The sequence below is a fragment of the Capra hircus genome, chromosome 28 (genome assembly GCF_001704415.2).
Source record: "Capra hircus breed San Clemente chromosome 28, ASM170441v1, whole genome shotgun sequence".
Lineage (NCBI taxonomy): Eukaryota > Metazoa > Chordata > Mammalia > Artiodactyla > Bovidae > Capra > Capra hircus.
Genome location: NC_030835.1, coordinates 1529580 through 1552068, shown reverse-complemented (window position 1 = coordinate 1552068; position 22489 = coordinate 1529580). Strand labels below are relative to the sequence as shown.

The 22489-nt window shown below is 43.9% G+C and overlaps 1 protein-coding gene across 2 annotated transcripts in view; it reads left to right on the top strand.

The window, feature by feature from the left end:
• MARCH8 (membrane associated ring-CH-type finger 8) overlaps positions 4060–22489 on the top strand; it is a 110112-nt gene continuing 91682 nt past the window's right edge. For both annotated transcript variants that reach the window (XM_018042357.1, XM_018042358.1), the window contains exon 1: positions 4060–4202. The gene's annotated coding sequence lies outside the window, so the exon portion shown is untranslated. The remainder of the gene's footprint in view (positions 4203–22489) is intronic.

The window sequence follows — 22489 nt, the reverse complement described above, 5'->3', positions numbered from 1 at the left end:
GGGCGATCTGCACCCTCTTCCGAAACCAACAGCAGCATCTCTCCTCCTCAGCCTTTTTTTTTTTTTATTAGGCTATGAATCACTGGAGAAGAAATTCCACACGCTTCAAACAAGTCTACCAAGCTAACCATATCTGTCTGCTCACCAGCCCTCGTTTACCTATCCACAGATGACTGACCCCGTCTCTGACTCTCCTGCACCACTTTCCTTATCACTGGGCCCTTTCTATTAACATATAAATATTTAAACAGAAAACCTTAACGCCCACATCTTTTGCCTGCTGTTGTGCCATTCCCCTGCTTCTCTTTACAACAAAAAACTGCTACTTGCTGTCACCATTTACTACCTCGAAACTCAAACTTGAAAAACACCAAGCTTGTATCCCTGGCACTGTCTTTTTAAAAAATTTTTATTTTAATTGGAGGCTACTTACTTTACAATACTGTGCTGGTTTTTACCATACGTTGACATGAATCAGCCACGGGTGTACACGTGTCCCCCATCCTGAACCCCCCTCCCACCTGCCTCCCCACCCCATCCCTCAGGGTTGTCCCAGCCTAGCACTGTCTTAAATGCTCTGTTCTCAAGCTTTCAACAGACTGTAGGACCGCCACACCCAAAGGTCGGCTTTCACTGTACTCAGCCTCTCAGGACCAGTGGCATACCCGCAGCCCTTTCCTGCTCAGCCTCTCAGGACCAGGGGCACACCCGCAGCCCTTTCCTCCTTCAGGCTTTAGGATTCCCCTCTTTTGTTTCCCCTCTTACCTCTGGCTGCTCCTAACTTTCCTTTGCTGATCTTCTCATTTCTAAAGTGCCACATGACTAGCCTTTGGATTTCTCTTTTGCCAGAAATTATGTAGTTAATGTCCTTGGTCAGCAACTTTCAGTGATTTTCAAACTGTAGGACACAACCAGGACTCAGTTAAAAAATCAATTGAGTTGCGAGCAGAAGTTTAAAAAAAAAAAAACCCAACAAAATAAAAGGAGGGTAAATTTGCTGCTTGAAATTTTTAAGTTATACACATGTATTTGGTCAGTATGGAAAATATACTTTGTATTCTGGATTGAGGTCAGAAGTTATCAAAGTCAGTGCTCTGTGTGATCTCATTCAATCCTGTGTCTTTCTTTAATACACTGGCCAATCAATTTTTACCTCTGTGTGTCTCCCCAGAATTCCACTATCTTATAATCCGTTGCTACCTGTACTTCTCCATTTCAATGTCTATTAGGCATGTAGAGTTTAACTGTTCAGAATCAAATTATTGACTTCCCTCCAAAACTGCAGCTATCCCTTCTTCTCTATCTAAGTGACAGTTCTCTTCCTTTGGTTGTTCAGGTCTGGAACCTTCCCGTCATCCTTCACTCTGTTCTTTCACGTCCACCTCTAATCAGTCTGAAAATCCCATTTACTCTATATGTGAAATATACCAAACAACACGTGAAAGAAACTTGTCGCCAGTGTACTACAGGAAGTTCAAAATCAAGAAGGAATAGGCAAATAGTATGATGAAAACATGGACTTTGTAATTATTAATAAAAAGACACTTAGAATCAGGAAACAAAGCTTCAGAGCTTTGCGGCACCTTCGCAGGTTACTGTGTCCCCTCTCAGAGTCCCCATTATTCCTTTATAGTCATCATTCTGCTGCTTGTATAGCCACTGTGTTAGATGAAATGCCGCTATAGAGTTATACACAATTGCAGTATATCTTATATCTTGTTTGCAGTGAAACATTAAAAAACTAGAAATGGTTACACATGTTTAACCATTTGGTGGATGGTCAGGTTTGACTGGCTGTTGGGGTAACACTGGTCATCTGGCTCAGGATTGACCCTTTGCCCACAACTCTAGCAAAGAATAGGCGACGCCTCTCTGTGGGTTTAGGCAATGGAAAGCTAGTATATTAGGAGTCCCCATCACTACAGACAGACTTGGAATTGTACTCCCTTTGGAGTGAGCACCTGGTCACCCATACTTTCCTTACCAGCAAAATCCCATTCTAGGTGCAAAGACTTCTTTCTGGATGTGCTTATAATTTCCTTGCTGGTACTCTTGTCCTCAACCCCAGTCCCTGCACGCTGAGTGCTTCAGTCTCGTCTGCCTCTGTTACCCCATAGACTATAGCACGCCAGGCTCTTTGGTCCATGGGATTACCCTGGCAATAAGACTGGAGTGGGTTGCCATTTCATCCTCCAGGGGTATCTCACCGATCCAGAGATCAAATCCACATCTCTGCGTTGACAGGAGGATGCTTTACCACTGAGCCACCTGGGAAGCCCCCAGCTCCAGTCCATGTGGCAAGAATCCAGACCTAGGACCTGAATATATTCAAGTTGTCAGCTCCCATTCCCTTGGGACTCTGATCTATCCTACTAGCCTCTTGCCAAAGGCCTATAATATGATTGGCATTTAATGGGCACTGTATGTGCCGGGCACTTTAAAGTGGTGTGCCAGCATTATTTTATTTCATCTTTATTCAATAGGTATTTTCTTAGATAGATGGAGAAAGGGGATCAAATGTTAAACTGCCTACACAGTAATGGGTGAGCCAGGACTTTGCTTAGCATTCACTGCCTCTGAGTACTGCCTAACAGATCCTTCTGGATCTACAAAGGTTCTCTGCCACTTCCTACAGAAGAATGGCAGGATTCCATGCCCACAGATCAGACAACTTTCTTTGCTTCCCAGATATGGTCTAGGCGTAAGGAATACCAGTGGGAGACACTGTTCCTGCCTTCATGGAACATCTGCTGCCATCGGCCAGGCTGCGACACCCTGCCTTGTAACCTATTTTCCGTAGCACAGGATGAACATGCAGACGACTCATCACTATGTTTTGTACTCTCTGCAGTGCTGCTTTCTAGGTGTGTTACAGAAATGAAGACGGTATTTGACCCTGTTCTATTGCCCCTGGTGGCTCAGATAGTAAAAAATCTGCCTGCAATGCGGGAGACCTGGGTTTCACCCCTGGTCTAGGAAGATCCCCTGGAGGAGGGCATGGCAACCCACTCTCAGTATTCTTGCCCGGAGAATCCCCATGGACAGAGGAGCCTGGTGGGCTACAGTTCATGGGGTCACAGAGTAGGACACACCTGACTAAGCACACTGGGGGTAAATACTGACCTAGAGGATATTTTGAGTCCAGTGTTTTGACCCTGTCAATTTGCTCATAGATAGCTAAGTATGCCAAGTGATGGGAAATAAATGGAGGAACATGATTATTCGATAGTTCACACCTTGAGAACAGAACGACTCTGGAATATTTAGGGGTATTTGCTCACATTTTACGCATGAATTCAGTAAGAATATCAACTATGTCTTTTACCCAGTTTATAGTGAATATTATGGGAGAACCTGTCAGTGTCTCAATCTATGCTTCTGCAAAGTCAGATCTAGGAAAAACCACCCTTGGTAAAGTAGTCACTACAATCAGAGCGACTTTGCTATAATGAGGAAAGTCTGATGTGGACAGAAGCTTAACGCCAAATCAAACATTTACTCAGACATGTTTGTACTTACATATACAAAGACTAATCATGGAAAAATTGGTAATGTGAAATATAATTTAAAATAAAAATCGGAAGTCCCATAAGCCATCCTCACACACCCTTTCTATGGCGGGGGAGATGGTTGGCTGCGGACCTTCATTCCACAGTAGGGAGCAAAACCAAACGACTGTTCGTTAATGAAGCTCAAATCATCATTACTTATTCCTCTGCTCTCCGTCTGTTCGCTAGCTTTGGGTAAGTAAGGCAGTATTTTCCATTTTTCTCTCCAAGTCCTACATCGTAAAGCCGGACGGAATTCCCTCCCCATCCAAGACACGAATAATACATGCAGTCAGCCCTAGAGGTCACTAAACGATGAAGCCGGTGGTGGGAGACGCTCCTTTTCCTCGCCGGGTCGCTCAGGACGCGTCGTTTGTCGACTCTACAAACGCAGGTGACGGGGGAGCGCTGAAGACCCGCGCCGTCGCCGCGGCCGCCCGCCCCTCGAGCGCCGTCGTCGCTGGGCAACGCCTCCGCCCCGCCCCGGGCGGGCACGTGACGTGCGCGTCACGTGACGGGCCAGTCGGCGTCCTCCCGCGGAGGGGTGTAAACAGGCGCCGCGGTGGCCGAGCCGCAGCGTCTGCTGCGTCCGCGTCTCCGGCATGCTCCGGGCCGGCGGGGGCGGCCCCGCCGCGAGCTCAGCGCCCACTTGAGGTAACGCCCGCGGCCTTCAGGCCGGCGTACCGCGCGCCGCGCGCCGCAGCCGGTGCCGGGCGCCGTCGAGGCCGGCCGAACCGCTGGCCTGGCAGGGGGTGTGGCTGCCGCCCGTGCGGTCCGCGACAGGTGGGCGGGGCGGGGGCGGCCGTCGAGGTCGGCGCTCCGTGCCAGCCTGGGCCAGGGCCCGGCGCGGAGCCGGCCGAAAGTGGGCAGCGACCCCGGCATGTGGGCTCTTCCGCCCAGGCTCTCCAGCGCCCTTGGCTCCGGCCAGGCTGGGGGCCGCGGGAGCCGTCGGGAGCGGAGGGCCCAGGGCTGCCAACGTGGAGTCCCAGTTGAAGTTCTGCCGCCGACGGGCCGTGAGGCCGTGGGCAAGTCAGCCCTCGCCTCCCCGAGTTCCCGCATCTGTGAAATGCAAGCCTGGACCAGATGATTTGTGGGGACCTTCCGTTTCTGACGTGTGTGGTCTCGAGAGAGACCTGCGTACATTGGCAGCTGCCAGAGAGAAAGGAGAGGTGGATAGTTTGTCCTTTAATTTCGGAATTTCTGGTTGGCTTTCAGTTTTTCATCCGACACGATTTGGATTGTTGTTCACTAGGGTGAAGTTTTTAATAGAAAACTTAGAGAAAGTCATAGTGGTGTATGTTACTCCCCCCCACCCCCCCAGGCTTTTAGGAATGCAACGGAACCTTCTTAAAATCGTTTGGGACCCTGATATGTCAGAAGCAAAATCTTTATCTGCCTACTGTCTGCCTCCGCCTTCCCCGGTTCCCACTACCCCAGGAGGCCCCTAGAGATCCCAGGTTGAGAAGTGCTGTTATAGAGCGACTGTTTTATGTATTTGTTCATTTGATGGGATCCCGAAGATGACCGTAATGAGTATATGAAGTTTTCTATTTTTCCTTTGATTTTTTCCAACTGTATGTCATGAAGTATGTTCCGCATATATAGTGGAAGAAGGCCCCAAATTTCCTAGAAAGACCTTTCTCTTTCCATCTTCTGTTGCATCCCCGTCCCGGGAAAGAAAGCGTGTTGTGATAGTGAGACCTCAGGCCTTTCTGCTGGTTTAGCTGCTTGGGCACAGAATGGGAATGGAGGACTTCGCGGGACTTTTATTTGAGACCAGCTGAAAGCACGAGGATATTTCCTCTGAAAAACGGGGAAGTTGGGAGAGTATAGGAAGTAAAATCGTTAGAGCCACGGACGAATGTGAACACATTCCACACTTGGAACCCTGGGGCAAGAGAAGTTTGGACTGTGAGGTAGCACAGCCCTCCTTTTTTAAGCCAAGAGGAAGTTTCCTATTATTGTGTTGTTGTTTGTCGGTTCTTTTTTACATTTTTGTTTATTCTCTTTGACCGTGCCTGGTCTCCGTTGCTGCAGGTGGACCTCCTCTTGTTGCCGTGAGGGGGCGCGGTTCTCTAGTGGCAGTGTGGGAGCTTCTCACTGCAGCGCCTTCTCTTGTGGAGCCCGGGTTCTAGGGCGCGTGGGCTTCGGTAGGGCTTCAGCAGTCGCAGCCCCGGAGCTCCGGAGCAGAGGCTCAGTAGTTGCGGCGCCCTGGCTTAGTTGCTCTGTGTGGCGTGTGGGATCTTCCCGGACCAGGGATCAAACCCGTGTCTCCTGCATTGGCGGGCAGACCCTTTACCACTGAGCCACCAGGGAGGCCCTCCTGGTTTGTTTTTGAAGACTGAAGTTGGTAAGTGCATTAGAATTAACGGTTTGTTATTGAAAGTGGACAACCGTAGTTGAGTCTCCCTGGTGCTTCAGCGACGTGTGTGAGAACTGGAGGTCTAATGCACCGTAAGTGGAGCCCAAGGTGACCCTCGTAGACGTGTGTTTTCTCTTTTCAAAGCAGACTCACTTCCTTGATCTTTGGCTTAAGTTTAGGCAAGTCACTTCCCTTCTCGGAGTCATAGTTTCTGCTACTAAGTGAGGAAATTGGGCTGATTTTGGCTTCCCTTAGGGTTGCCAGATAAAATACAGGACACCCAGTTAAATCTGAATTTCAGTAAACAATGGGTGAATTTTTAGTCTAAGTATTGCACAGGGCTTGCTTTACTAAAAATTCATTGTTTATGTAAAACTTTTGGGTCTACTGTATTTTTATTTGCTAAATCTGACAACCTTAGCTCCAACCTTTTTGTCTTCTTTAAATTCGTTCCAGGGAGATTTTATAGATGCATAGACAGGGGTGAATGGATTCAGCAGTCAAGACCCCTGTTTGTTATCAGTAGCAGTGTCTAGTTCTTGAAGAATTGCACTGTTTCTAATTGGTTTCCACCCCCACCCGCCATGTAGCAATTCCCTTTCTGCTATAATCACATACTATTTAGGTTTACCTTCTTAGTGGTAAACAATTTAAATAACTGAAAGAAAAAAAAAGTTGCTAGAATTTCTAAAAGCAACAAAATTGGGTCATGAAATGATATATACTGTTTTTTTTTCCCCTAGACAAAGTACTTTACAATCCCGCTTATTCTCCAGTTATCTGACTTGAAGACATTTTTCCAAAGCATTGGACTGTTCTAGCAGTAAATAACCCTTCAGGAAGTCCTTAGGGCTTTTGGTTTGGCCGCCTGTGAGTATGGAAGTGACCAGTATAGGCACTGTAGACATTTAGTTTTAACTGTTTATCAGTTTTGTGTTTGTTTTATTTTGAAGATTTTCAACGGTGAAATTCTTTTTCAAGGAGTATAATTTTTAACACTTCATTTTGAGGATGAAAAAAAAGAAAAAAACACCCGACTAGGCCTGATCTAGTTTCTCTGCTCAACTCACTCTGAAATTCCTGAAGTTTCTAATTCATGTTTTCATTTAACAGCCAATAACAGCAGAAGCATGAGCGCCGCCTTTGAGCCAGGCTGATGTGAGCAGTGTTCTAGTTCTTCAGCGGCTTAATCTGATAGAGGAGTGTAATCATGCGCAATCCAGGGATAATGTGATGAGGACCTTGAAGTGATACACATGCTGTGGAAATTGAGGGGAAGATCAGTACCCAGCAGGTTAGATTGCATGGCAGAGCTTCCCGGAGGAGGTGGTATTTAATCCGAGTCATGGAGGTTAAGGTGGGGTCAGGAAGACAGGCTTACAGAAGGGTGGGAAGATGCTGGAAAGGGCAGGGGAATCATCTTCTCAGTTCTACAAAGCATACATTTTGTTGGATTGAAAATAGTTGATAATTTTGTTTACATGTAGTTTTGACTCACTGTGATACTTGTCCTCTGCGGTAAGTTTATCAGCATGGCACTGCTTCAGTGAGTGTCTCTGTGTTACAAAGACCTTCAGATGTCAGTGTAGCTCTTTGGGAAAATGTTTATGAAATACGTCACTCGTGAAACCATATGAATGAGGAACTCACAGTGAGTTTTGAAATTTTATTTTAAATGAAGACATGTTTCAAAAAATTGTAAGGATTTTCTCTGTTTTTCTTACTTTATAAAAAATGCAAGAGTTTTATATTTATTAACATTAGAAGATACCTGAGATATTGTTGTATGAAAAATGTAGACCATAGATGTTTTCTCATATGTTTTCTTTTTGAAAGTTTTATGGTTTTAGGTCATATATTCATATATTTAAATTTGTGATCTATTTTAGGGGGCTGATGGAGGTGTGTGGTGTGAGGTAATGGGTTTGGGTTCATTACTTTCCTTTATGGATACACAGTTGTTTCTGTATTATTTGTTGAGAGGATTATCTTTTCCCTGTTGAATTTCTCTGTCCTTTGCCCACTGAACTTCATTTCTGTTGGGACTTAGCTGGCGACACATGTGTGTGGTCGTTTCTGGGCTGTTTCCTCTTGATTTGTCATGTCCTGGTGGCTCAGAGGTTAAAGTGTCTGCCTGCAGTGTGGGAGACCTGGGTTCAATCCCTGGGTCGGGAAAATCCCCTGGAGAAGGCAATGGCACCCCACTCCAGTGTTCTTGCCTGGAGAGTCCCAGGGACGGGGGAGCCTGGTGGGCTGCAGTCCATTGGGTCGCACGGAGTCGGACATGACTGAGTGACTTCCCTTTCACTTTTCACTTTCATGCATTGGAGAAGGCAACGGCACCCCACTCCAGTGTTCTTGCCTGGAGAGTCCCAGGGACGGGGGAGCCTGGTGGGCTGCAGTCCATTGGGTCGCACGGAGTCGGACATGACTGAGTGGCTTCCCTTTCACTTTTCACTTTCATGCATTGGGGAAGGCAACGGCACCCCACTCCGGTGTTCTTGCCTGGAGACTTCCATGGACGGTGGGCTGCAGTCCACGGGGCCGCACAGAGTTGGGCACGGCGGAGCGGCCTCCCTCCCTCTCTTCCTTTCTGTATGTCAGTGCCATACTGTCTGCCTGTCTGTGGCTCTGTGTATGGTTTGAAATTGGTCAGTATAAATCCTCCAGCTTTGTTCATTATTTTCAAAACTGTTTCAGGTATTTTAGGTTGTATGTATTTTCATAAATATTTTAAAATTGGCTTGTTAGTTTCAAAAACTTCTTGGAATTTCAATTGCAATTACCTTGAGTTTCTGGATCAATCTGTAGAAAATTGCTACCATAATAGTGAATTTCCCAATCTGTCATTTATTTGATTCTTTAATATTTTGCAACATGTTGTTTTTAGGTTTTTAGTGTATGCAGGTCCTATACATGTTTGGTAAGATTTATATCTTTAATATTTTATGGGTTTTGATGTCATTATAAATGGATTTAAAAAGTAATTGTCCACTTTTTCATTGCTAATACGTAAAAACGCAGTGGTTTTGTATATTCCCTCTATCTCACAGCATTTCTAAATTCACTCATTTCTGGTAGTCTTTAGGTCCGTTTTTCAGGATTTTCTATGTATATAATCATTGAATAAAGACAGTTTTACTAATTCATTTCTGCTCGTTACTTCTTGCCTTCCCTCCTGCCTTTCTCTTTTTTTCTTTTTTGCCTGAGTGGCTAAACCTGGCTAGAACCTCAAGTCCAATATGATGATAGAAGTGGTAAGCAGACATCCATATTTTGTTTCCAGTCTGAGGGGTAAACATTCAGTCATATACATGATACAAAATAAAGCACTAACAATAAATTTTTTGCTGTTCAATTAGGCTTAATAAAAGTTAAAAGCTTCTGTGCTTTAAAGGTTAAACTTTCTGTACCGTTTGAGGGCTTCCCAGGTGGCTGCCAGAGCAGGAGACGCAGGAGGCGAGGATTCACTCCCGGGTCGGGAAGATCCCCTGGAGGAGGAAATGGCAACCCACTCCAGGGTTCTTGCCCGGAGAACCCCATGGACAGAGGAGCCTTGCGGGCTGCAGTCCATGGGGTTGAAAAGAGTCGGACACTGTCGAGCAACTGAGCATGTACGCATGTACTGTTTTAAGAAAAGGGAAACATAAGCTCCAGTGGGGAGCAGATATTTGCGATTCATATACCTGACAACCTTCACCGAGGGTATGGAAAGGGCCTCCATAATCCCCAGTGGGCTTCCCTGGTGGTTTAGTGGTAAAGAGTCCACCTGCCAATGCAGGAGGCATGGGTTTGATCCCTCGTTTGGAAAGATTCCCCTGGAGAAGGAAGTGGCAACCCACTCCAGTATTGTTGCCTGGAAAATCCTATAGACAGAGGATCCCGGCAGATTACAGTCCATGGAGCTGCAAAAGAGCTGGACGTGACTCAGTGGCTAATCAACAGTAAGAAGGCAGACAATGCCCAGATCACAACGCTGGTGAAAGATTTGGACAGACCGTTCGTGGAAGAAGACATTTAAATTTTTTGATAGGCGCTTTAAAAATCCTCAACGTATCTAGTCATTTATGGAAATGCAAATAGAGATGAACAGCTGTTTGCCTACAGGAGTGGTTAGAATCTGTAAGACTGACAATAGCGAGTGTCGGTCAGGATGCCGAGCTACTAAAGCTCGCGTGAACTGCTGGGAGGGGTGTGTGATGGCACAGAAGCTGACAGCATGGCAGTTTCCTGTTCAAGTTACGTGTACTCTGTGGCCCAGCAATTCTATCCCTGATTATAAAGTAAAAACTTAATATCACAAATGACTTACACCTCAGTGTTTAGAGATCAAAACTGGAAATATGCCAAATGTCTATTAATGAGTATACAAGTAAGCACTACTCAGCAGTATAAAGGGGACTATCGATAGTATAAATTTTATGCTGACAAAAGCCCCACACAAGAGAATGCATGCTGTATAATTCCGTTCACATTGGTCCTAAGCCAGCAAAACTAATCTATAATAAAGCAGATTAATGACTGCTTGCAGTCAGAGGTGAGGGAATTGACTGCAGAGGTGCAGGAAAGCGCTTTTCATGGTAATGAAAATGTTTTGTCTGAATTTCAATTGGGTAGTTGTTACACTACGTACACTTTTGTCAAAGCTTTTCCGACACTTAATATGGGTTCGTTTCAGGTAAAATGTAATTTAATACACTTGAGTTTTAAAAAGCAGGGGTCTAAACAGCATTTATAGAATAAGCAAATATATTTGTGTATATAATGATTTTATTTAAAATACTTTAATGTGTAAACATAGGTACATGAAATGTCCCGAAGCATGTTCAGGTTGTTACCAGTTGTGTCTTGATGGTGGATTTTTAGGTGATTAAAAAAATGATTGGACTTTCATATATTATTTGAATTATTATTTCAATGAACTTATCTTGACAAAAGAAAAGGAAGGATTTTTTTTGTCTTGTAGATATTTTATTCCTGGATGATTTTGTCCTCCAAATACTGAATAAACATTGTAATAATTCTCAGCTATGTTTTAGAATTTAAACACTATTACTCTGTAGTCAGTACCAGTTAGGACCAAAACCTTACGTTACCTTCAATATCCCTTGGTCTCCCCTTCACCCCATCCTCTTACCTCCCCACAGACATGACTGCTCCTCTTGAGATCTGTGCTTAGCATTTCTTTTTCTAAGATAGTTTGGCCTCTCTAGGCTTTGCTGTTTCTCTGCATGCCCTGTTGAACTCTCGCTAGAACTGTGCTGGGTGTGCACTTCTGTCACTTGCTTTCTTGTCCTGCACAGTATGACTTGCTGTCTGTATCTTCATGTGTGGTTGTGGGTCATTGATGTTTCGTTGTTGTATTGCATTATTTTATATGAATATTCCACGGTTTTACCTTTATACTTTTGATAGGTTGTTGGTTTTTTTTGTTGTTGTTGTTGTTGTGAGCAGCGATGATGTGAACATTTTGTGTGTGTCTTCTGGTGCGCATGGACAAGACTTTCTCTGAATATATAATTACTTCTAACCATAGGGTCTGGGTTGTAGGGTAAAGCATTTCTTCAGCTTTTCTAGAAGTATTTGTTTTTTATTGAACTCTAATGAATTACCACAAACTTTAGAGGCTTAAACCAAGACATGTTTTAATCTCATAGTTCTGTAGGTCAGAAGTGACTTTGGCTTGCCGGGGTTGTCTGCTTTTTGTCTTAGAAGGCTGGAGTCAAGTTGGGTGGGTGAGTGCATGCTGAGTCGCTTCAGTCATGTCCGGCACTGTGTGACCCATGGACTGCAGCCCTCCAGGCTCCTCTGTGCCTGGGATTCTCCAGGCAAGAACGCTGGAGTGGGGTGCCATGCCCTCCTCCAGGGGGTCTTCTGGACCCAGGGATGGAGCCCTCCTCTCGTGTCTCCCGCATCGGCAGGTGGGTTTTTTCCCACTAGCGCCACCTCGGAAGCCCCCAGGTTGGGTACGTTTATTCGTAACTAATTAAACTCTCCCCCTATAATTAGTGAATATTTAGTATGCGCTGGCTTTTCTCTTTTTTAACAGGATTGCACTGACCATTCTTGTGTAAATGTCTTTGAACGTTTGTGGGTGTGTTCTTGTGGTATAAAATGGTACAAGTGGGATTGTCTGGTTAAGGGGATTTAAATTGAGTAGCGATGGTTGTCTTAGTTTTTATTTCATCTGCATTTCCCCTGATAATGTTGATTTTTTTCCCCATTTTTTTTTTGCCCATACTATCTATTGCCAATCTCTTTATTTTTCTGTATTTTAAAATGAATGTTTAAATTTTTATCACAGTAATACTTGGACATTGTTTAAAAGCAGCAAGCATAGATGCTTGCAATGAAAAACAGGCGCCTTTTGCTTTCTTGTTTGTTATGGTGGTTGCCTCCACACGCATGACTTAATGCCTGTCTCACTGTTAGCGATTCATCAGCTTTAAATGCTATGCATTGCTGTCCTGTTTTGAGAATGTGGGCGTCTTGAACTCTCCTCACTTACCTTTTCTCCATTTCAGTTGTGGTTACAGTCCTGTTTTTATTGAAATCAATAATTAGTATTTGCTGCTGCTGCTGCTGAGTCGCTTCAGTCGTGTCCGACTCTGTGCGACCCCATAGACGGCAGCCCACCAGGCTCCCCTGTCCCTGGGATTCTCCAGGCAAGAACGCTGGAGTGGGTTGCCATTTCCTTCTTCCAGTGCATGAAAGTGAAAAGTGAAAGTGAAGTCGCTCAGTCGTGTCTGACTCTTTGTGACCCCATGGACTGCAGCCCACCAGGCTCTCCCGTTCCTGGGATTCTCCAGGCAGGAGTGCTGTAGTGGGCTGCCATTGCCTTCTCCAGTTAGTATTTAGTCACTGACAGCTCTTTTTTAACTATAGTCTGTGACTGCATTTCTTTTCTTCAGCTCAGTTCAGTCGCTCAGTCGTGTCCGACTCTTTGAGACCCCATGGACTGCAGCAGGCCAGGCTTCTCTGTCCATCACCGACTCCCAGAGGTTGCTCAAACCCATGTCCATTGAGTCAATGATGCCATCCACCCATCTCATCCTCTGTCGTCCGCTTCTCCTCTTCCCTTCAACCTTTCCCACCATCAGGGTCTTTTCCAGTGAGTCAGCTCTTCACATCAGGTGGCCAAAGTATTGGAGTTTCAGCTTCAGCATCAGTCCTTCCAGTGAATATTCAGGACTGATCTCCTTTAGGATGGACTGGTTGGATCTCCTTGCAGTCCAAGGGACTCTCAGGAGTCTTCTCCAACACCACAGTTCAAAAGCATCAGTTCTTCAGCACTCAGCTTTCTTTATAGTCCAGCTCTCACAACCATACATGAGTATGGGAAAAAATAGCTTTGACTAGATGGACCTTTGTTGGCAAAGTAGAGTTATCACCTCACTTCACATATATCGCTCTTTTCATAAACCTTCTTGTAGACGAATTATCCCTTTTGACAGATGCCGCAGTGCATCTCCCTGTCAGTCTCTGCCCTCTTCTGGGTGGTCTTCCTCGTGAAGCCTTTCGCCGTCTTGCTTGAACCTGAGTCTGAATTCTCTGGCCTTACTGCTCAGGGCCTGTGGGAGGCCTTTGCTTGGGGTCATTCAGTTTCTCCAGAGAATCATCTGTCCTCCCCTTGTGTATTCATCTTGGTGGCTGAAGGCTCTTGCTCCTCACAGAGTGTTCCATACACTGTCCCCACTGGCATCATCTCTGTGCTTGTTCAGGATGTAGGATCTCAGGCCTCATCCTGGACCTGCATCGGAACAAGATGACTTACTTGCAGCAACATTTTTGAAAGTGCTGGCCTGTGCTATGGCCACAGAGACAATAGCAGCAAACATGTTTGTGATGCAAAGTCTAAGGCAAGTTGGATGGAAGCCCTCCCTCTGTAGCCACGCCACCTGACTTTGAGGATGGCAGTGGAAGAGAGCTGGGGGAGCCCAATGAATGTTCTGAAAGGCCAGATCTGGAAGTGGCTAGTGTTACTCTTCCCATATTTGTCAGGAATCAGCCACATTAACTCTGACATAATTGCAAGTGAGACTGGCAGAGGTAGCCTTCTGATTTGCCAGGAACAGGGAACAGTATGGTGGATAAGTAGCCCTGACGTTTCTTCAGTTGTCCATCCCGGTCCCCAAACCCTTTCATTCTCAGTTCAAAGTATGGGCACACCTTGGACATATTGTGTCTCCGGTTCTAGACCAAGGCAATAAAGGAAACGTTAAGATAAAGCAAATCACATTTTTTTTTTTTTGGTTTCCCAAAGCACATAAAGGTTATGTTTATGCTGTACTGTAATCTGTTAAGTATACAAGAGCATACTCATACTACTATGTCTAAAAACAATTTACATACCTTAATTTAAAAATAACCTGTTGCTAACATGTGCTCACCGTCATCTGAGCCCCCAGTGAGTCACAGTGTTTTTCCTGGTGGAGGGTCTTGCCTTGATGCTGATGGCTGCAGCTGACACTGATGGGGCATCTGTGAAGGCTGGACTGGCTGTGGCAGTTCCTTAAAATAAGACAGCGGTGAAGCTTGCTGCTTTGACCGACTCTTCCTCCCATGAGCCATTTCTCTGTAGCATGCAGTGCGGTTGGATGACATTTCATCCACAGGAGAACACCTGCCAAAACTGAAGTCCATCCTCTTAACCCTTTGCCTCTGCTTCGTCAGCTGAGTGCATGTAACATTCTAAATCCTTCGCTGCCATTTCAGCGGCTCGGCTTCATCTTCACCGGGAGCAGATTCCATCTCAAGAGAGCACTCTCTGCTCATCCGTAGAAGTAACTCTTCCATAAAGTTTCGTCGTGCGTGTGTGCTAGTCACTTCAGTCATGCCTGACTGTGCACCGCGTGGACTGTAGCCTTCCAGGCTCCTCTGTCCGTGGGCTCTCCCAGGCAGGAACACTGGAGTGGGCTGCCGTCTCCTCCTCCAGGGGCTCTTCCTGGCCTGTGGATCGGACCCCAGTCTCTGTCTCCTGCGTCGGCGGGTTGGTTCTCCACCGCTAGGGTCACCTGGGAAACCCGTCGACTTCCAAACTTCCCTTAATTTTGATAAAGTTGATCAGCTTCCAAATGCCCCTTAATTCTTCCCATGAATCATGAATGTTTTTAGTGATGTCTAGAATGATGAGACCCTTTCTAGAAGGTTTTCAGTTTTGCCCAGACGTAGCAGAGGAATCACTGTCTATGGCTGCTGTCGCCTTCTGAGATGTATTTCTTAAGTAATGAGATATAAAAGTCAGAAGGACTCCTTAATCTGTGAGCTGCAGAATGGATGTACTCATGGTCATGAAGACAGCAATAGGGTAGTCTCCTCACAGCGTGTCCCCCCAGTGCTCTTGTGTAGCCAAGGGTGTTGTCAGTGAGCAGTAATTTCGAAAGGGGTCTCTTTTCCTAGACACTGGGCCTCAGTAGTGGGCTTGAAATCTGTAGTGACATGTCGTGAAGCGATGTGCTGCCGCCCGGGCTTTGCTGTTCCATTCATAGAGTGCAGGCAGAGGAGACGCAGCGTAATTCTCAGAGACCGTAGGATTCTCATAGTTGAGCACTGGCTTTCACTTAAAGCAACCAGCTGCCATAGTCCCTAATGAGAATGAGTCTGTCCTTTGACGTTTTGAAACCAGGCATTGACTTCCTTCTAGCTATGAAAGTTTTGGATAGCATCTTCTTCCAATATAATGCTGTTTCATCTTCATTGAAAATCTCTCATTTAGTGTAGCAGCCTCATTAATTATCTGGATTAGGCTTTAGCTTAAGAAAATGTGGCTAGTTTGATCTTCTGTACAGACCACTAAAACTTTCTCCATGTCAGCAGTAAAGATATTTCTGGTTGATTCAGAGTACCAGTAGCCAAACATATTTTTGGTTTTTGCGAGCAACAGCCAATAGTAAATAATAGCCAATAGAAAATAAAGTTTCATTTTCCAGTTGTTCCCCAGACGGTTTTAAAGTCATCACGTGTATGATCTGTTTTCTGAATTATAGCCGTCAACAGATTCTGTAACTGTCTTCTTAGTCACTAGAAGTGGACCATCATCTCTTCATTTTCTGTCATGAAGCTTATCACTGCCTACAAAATGGTGACTAGGAAAACGCAGCTTCTTGAGGTTTTCGTTATGATAGCACCCCACTTCTGGTAGCGGTTTCTTTTGGGGATGTGGCCAAAGTACCAGTTGTTTTTTATCTTTATTTTTAGCCAATATTTTTACTACTACTCATAACCTGAGGCACAAGCTCTTTGGCATCTTATAGATAAATTAGCTCATTATTTATCTATTATTTCATATACTTTTTATTATGGCTTTCTCCATCTTGCTAACTTAATTACTATTCCCGTATTTTCTGTCTTTAAAGAACAGCTGAAATAATTTTCATCTGCTTGAATGCTCTCTTCCCTCATTTGTGGCCTTGTGATTTGTCCTTTTTCTTTCCTTTTTAAAAATTTTAATTTTTCATTTTGAGGTAAATGTAGGTTGATTGCAATTGTAAGGAATAACGTAGAGAGCTCCTGTTTGAGAGATCCAGTTTTCCCCGAAGTTGACAGCTAGGAAAGTCTTAGTACAACGTCCCACCCGTGGCGCTGACATCTGTGGCGCTCAGACGCGGACTCTCCGTCACCACAAGGGCCCTGTATGTTACTGTCTGTAGCTTCCGCTGCGCCCGCTGCCTCTCAGCCTCTGGCAGCCTCGGATCTCTGCTCCCCCTTCTGTATTTTGTCTTTGTAGGGATATTCTGTGAATGGAATTTATACATTATGTGACCTTTTCAGGTAGGCTTTTATCACTCAGCAGAATCCTCTGGAGATTGATCGTGGTTGTTTCATGTCCAAATAGTTCTTTTTTATTCCTTCTTTATTTCCAGGTAGTAGTCTGTGATATGAATGTGCCGAAGTTTGTTAAATCATTCACCTGCTGAAGAGCATCTAGTTGAATAAAGCTGTTGCTGACATTTGTGTGCAGGTTTCCCTGCAATCATATCACTTCATTTCTCTGGTATAAAAGTCTGGAGTGCAATAGCTGGGCTGTATGATATTCACCTGGTTTGTTTTAAGAAGTTGCCCGAGTGTTTTCCAGAGAGGATGTACCATTGTACGTCCCTACTGGTGCTGAAAGGATGACTCAGTTTCGCCTTGTCCTTGCCCGCATTTTGGTGTTGGCACCGTTTCTTACTTTGGTAATTCTGGCAGGTATGTAATGCTGCTTCATTGTGGCTCTCAGTAGCTTTTCCCTAATCGCAGAGTTGGCCGTCACTGAGTGACTGCACGGCGACAGTGGCTAGTGAGATTGAACATATTTTGCTGTGTTTATTTGTCACGTGTCTGTGCTCTCAGTGAAAGTCTCTTCCTGTCTTTTGCCCACTAACTAATTGGATTTTTGTTGTTAAGTTTCAAGAGTCCTTTATATAAAGTAAAGGACTAAGAGTCAGACACGACTGAGCGACTTTACTTTCACTTTCACTTTTCACTTTATGCATTGGAGAAGGAAATGGCAACCCACTCCAGTGTTCTTGCCTGGAGAATCCCAGGGACCGGGGAGCCTGGTGGGCTGCCATCTATGGGGTCGCACAGAGTCGGACACGACTGAAGCGACTTAGCAGCAGCAGCAGCAGCAGTCCTTTGTCAGTGATTTGCAAATATTTTCTCTGACTCTGTGGCTTACCTTTTCACCCTTTGAAGTTCAATTTATAAATTTTTCCACTTGGGAATCATGTTTTTGGTGTCAAGTTTAATAACTGTCTAGCCCTGAATCCTAAAGACTTTTTAAAATGCTTTTTTCTCCCTAGAAGCTTTATGGTCTCAGGTTGCACGTGTAAGTGAATGAACTGTCTCAGTTAAGGGGTTGAAACATGACTGGAGGTTCACTTCTTTTCCCTGATTGCTCTGGTACCGTTGGTTGAAAAGTTGTTTTCCGTCACTGAACTGCTTAATCGAGCATCATCTGGGCATGCTTGTGTGGGTCTGCTCGGGTGTTGTCTGTTCTGCTCCGCTGGATTGTGTGTCTGTCTCTCTGCTGGTGCCACCCAGCCTTGGTTGCGGTCGCTCCGTGCCGTCGTTCAGTAGCTGAGTTGTGTCCTACTTTTTGTGACCCTGTGGGCTGCAGCATTCCTGGGTTCCCTGTCTTTCACCATCTCTTGCAGTGTGTTCAAACGCATGTCCATTGAGTCAGTGACATTATCCAGTCCTCTCAGCCTCTCTTACCCACTTTTTCTCCTGCCCTCAATCTTTCCCAGCATTGAGGGAAGGGGAAATCTTTCCTGTGAGTCAGCTCTTCGCATCAGGTGGCCAGAGCATTGGAGCTTCAGCTTCAGCATCAGTCTTTCCAGTGAATATTCAGGGTTGATTTCCTTTAAGAGTTTGATCTCCCTGCTGTCCAAGGGACTCTCAAGAGTCTTCTCCAGCACCACAATTTGAAAGCATCAGTTCTTTGGCACTCAGCCTTCCTTTTTTTTTTTTAAATAAATGAAGAGATATTTCATGTTTATTTGAAATTCCTTAATGACATATGATATTTAACATCTTTTCATATGCTTATTTTACATCTGTATATCTTTTTTAAAATATAAATTTGTTTATTTTAATTGGAGGTTAATTACTTTACAATATTGTATTGGTTTTGCCATACATCAACATGAATCTGCCTCAGGTATACACGTGTTCCCCATCCTGAACCCCCCTCCCTCCTCCCTCCCCGTACCATCCCTCTGGGTCGTCTGAGTGCACCAGCCCCAAGCATCCAGTATCATGCATCGAACCTGGACTGGTGATTCGTTTCACATATGATATCATAATGTTTCAATGCCATTCTCCCAAATCACCCCCCTCGCCCTCTCCCGCAGAGTCCAAAAGCTCTAGCTCTCACATCTGTGCGTTACTGCTGGGAAACCATAGCTTTGACCATACAGACCTCGTCTTGAATTCAGTAGGCTGATTTCTCCTGTTCTATTATCTTTCAAAGGTGGTTTAGCTTTTGTCTTTCCATGTACATTTAAAAGTATTTGTGTCTGTGTCTACAAAAGTCTTTAAAAGAATTTAACAGGAATCTTCTTGAGTTAGTGTATTCACTAGGGAATAATAGACGTTATCACTTTGTTGAGTCTTGTCCATGAACACAATTATTCATTACTTTTTTATTAGTCCTCTAATTTCTCTCTCAAGCCTTTGAGAGTTTTCAGCATAGATCGTCCTTACATTTATACCTAGTATGCCGTTTTTTCATGATTGTGAATGATGGTGTTTTAATTTCCACGTCCTCGTTTTCATTGCTAGTGTTTAGAAGTGCGGCTGATTTTTGTATGTTTATTTTGCATCCTGCAGCTTTGCTGAATTTTGTTATTTGGGGAGGTTTTTTTTGTAGTTTCCTTGGGATGTTCTGTGTAATCTGAAAGCAGGTGCAGTTTTGCTTCTTCTAATCTGTGTGCCTTTTTCCCTTTTCTTGCTCTGCTGCACTGGCTAGAACTTCTGGCGCGATATTAGATAAGAGATGCCTTTTCCCCAGTCTTAGGGGCAGAGCAGCGATTTTCTCATCATCAAGTGTAATGTTAGTCGTACCCTTTTTTTATAGATTCTCTTTTTCAAATTAAGTATGTTCTTTTTTATCCCTATTTTTCTGAGATTTTTTAAAAAAATTATGAATTGATGTTGAATTCTGTCGTATGCTTTTTCTTTGTTCATTGGTATCATCCTATGATTTTACTCACTAGCCTCTTAACGCTGTAGATTACACTGATTAATTAAAAATTTTTTTTTATTGAAGTACAGTTAATTTACAATGTTGGGTTACTTTCTGCTTGTGTATACTTTCTGTGTAACTGATTCACTCTGTATAGCAAAGTGAATCAGTTACATAGCATATAACATATATCCAGTCTTTTGAAAAATTTCCCCATACAGGTCATTACAGAGTGTTGAGCACAGTTCTGTGTGATATATAGTAGGTCCTTATTTGCTACTTATTTTATGTATTGTAGTGTCTATATGTAAGCCCCAAACTCCCTCCCTTTTCCTGATTAATTTTCAAAAATTGAAAAAGAACCGTGTATCCTTGGGATAAGCCTCACTTGGTCATGGTTCATGATTCTTTTTGTATTTACTGAATTCTGCTTGCTAACACCTTAAGGGCTTCTCTTTCTGTTCAGAGAGCTTCCTCGCCGTCCGTCCTTGGGGAGTACAGCTGCTGGTGACGCTGTCTCTCAGCTTACTTTTGTCTCAGACGTCTTGACCTCCCCTTCCTCTTTGAAGGATATTTTTATTGGATATTGGACTCTGAGTTGACAGTTCTTTTCTTTCAGTACTTGAAAACTGTTGTGTCTTTCTGACCTCTCTATATTCTGCTGAAATATATGCTGCTATTTAAATAATTTTTCCCCTATAGGAAAGGTGTGTTTTCTGTCTCATTGCTTTCAAGGCTTGTTATCCTTTAGTGTTCAGAAGTTTAACTGTTTACGTGTTTTACTGAGGATTTCTTTGAGTTTATCCTGTTTGCTCAGATGTTTGCTCAGACTCTTGAGTCTGTAAATGTATCTTTTACCGAATTTGGATATTTTCAGCCATTATTTCAGTACTTTTCCGCTCATTTCTCTCCAGTGACATGAATGTTGACTCTTGATTACAGGCCCGCAGGTCCCTGAGACTCTGTTCATTTTTCTTTTGCAGTTTATTTTTCTCTTTGCCATTCAGATTGGGTAGTTTCTATTTGTCTGTCTTCTGCTTTTTTCTGTCTACACCATTCTGCTGAACCCATCTCTTGGTTTTTGTATTTTGGTAATTGTATTTTTCAGTTCTGAGATTTCCTTTTGGGCTGAGCCCCGCCCCCACCTTTTTTTTTTTTTTTTAACCAAGACATAGCAGTGGTAAGGAAGAAAGTTCCAGTTGCTTACCCAACCTCCTCTTGACACCACCCTGATGAGGATGTTGGGATGCTTGGTTATATCTTGGTGAAAGAAGATGTCTTATCTACCCTGGGTCTTTGCTGGCATGGGTAGGGATGTGACCACAGGTTTTTTCGCTGTGGTATTGTGGCTAGTGATAGAGAATCTACCTGTCGTGCAGGAGACACAGGAGACGCACGTTTGATCCCTGGGTCGGGAAGATCCCCTGGCGGAGGGCATGCCAACTCACTCCGGTATTTTGGCCAGGAAAATTCCGTGGACAGAGGAGCCTGGTGGGCTACAGTCCATAGGGTCCCAGAGAGTCGGATATGACTGGAGCAGCCGAGCGCAGCAGAACATGAGCACACGTCTGTTTGGAGGAGGCGATTGTTGTTCTTACTTTGCAGGCTGACGCTTTCCACTCCTCTGCTTAGGAACAGCAAGCTTCTCTTGGAGCTTGTGTTCCCTTCCCGATGTTTCTGGATTTGCCAATTCTTTGCCTCCACCTTTGGATTATATGAGACAAAAAGAAAACTCAGGACACTTAACAAGACGTCATTCCTTGAATCCTGGGATCCCTAGCTAGTCTGCCTTCTTCTTTCTGCCTTTGAAAGTCTTCTGTTTGTTTTATATAAAATATGCAGAGCCTTTACTTGTCCTTATTGGAAAAGTACATGTACTCTAACTTCTGAGAAGTGTAAGCTGCTTCTTTTTAAGAAAATCCTTTTATTATTTTAATAGGGTCTTGCTGGAAAGGAACTTAACCTAAGTATTCAGTCAGTCCACACCTTCATTACTTCTTAATATTTTATCGCATTTGTGTGAATTAGGCAGATTGACTATGTCGTTTGCTTAGTGCTTATATATTATTCATGGCGCACATCTCATGTGGAGGAGCCTTTGGGAGATAATTGAGAGCATGAAGCTTTGCCTGCCTAGGGTTTCTCAAAAAGTTCCCTGTGATAAATGAGTTCCTCCTGTGTTACTCCCCAAAAAGATTAGTTTGCTTCTTGGTGAATTTCTTTAGGGTAGTTGATGTTGAAGATGATACTGTAATACTATAATATAACCTAATTTTTTAAGTTAAAATGACCTTTCATTTTATGCCAGGAGGCTATAAACTGTAAATTTTTAAATTTATCTTGACTTGTTAAAAAATAATTTAAATATTTTTTTAGGAATGGTATCTTTTAGATTAGATTATATCAAAGTGTTAACATTTTAAAGACTCACAGGAAGTCTTAAGTTTGTTAATTCAGCTGTGATGGTGTTAGGGATGTTCCAGTGCTTACCCAGGGTGCATAGTGGCTTAAGAATTTGGCTTCTAGAGCCAGCTTCAGTGCTTACTGGAGACCTTGGAGCTGGGTTTCTTCCATCCATAAAGTATGAATGATCGCAGTTGCACTAGTTCATAAGGTGATTGTGATGATGTGATTTGTTTTGAACTTGTGAAAACTGAAAATATTTTTCTATTTGATCATAAAACTTAAAAAAATGTCCATTCTACTAGTAACAGCATCTAATACAACTTGATACAGTTCTGCAGAGATTAGACTTAAGAGTTAGGAAACCTGAGTTCCACTCCAAGCTTTCCTGTATAGCTGCCTGACTTTGGGCAAGCAGCCTTGCTCCACCCTTTTCTATCTTATTGTGCTCATTTATAAAAGTAGGGTTGAGTTTAAACTAGTTGATCTTTAATATTCCTTCTGTTT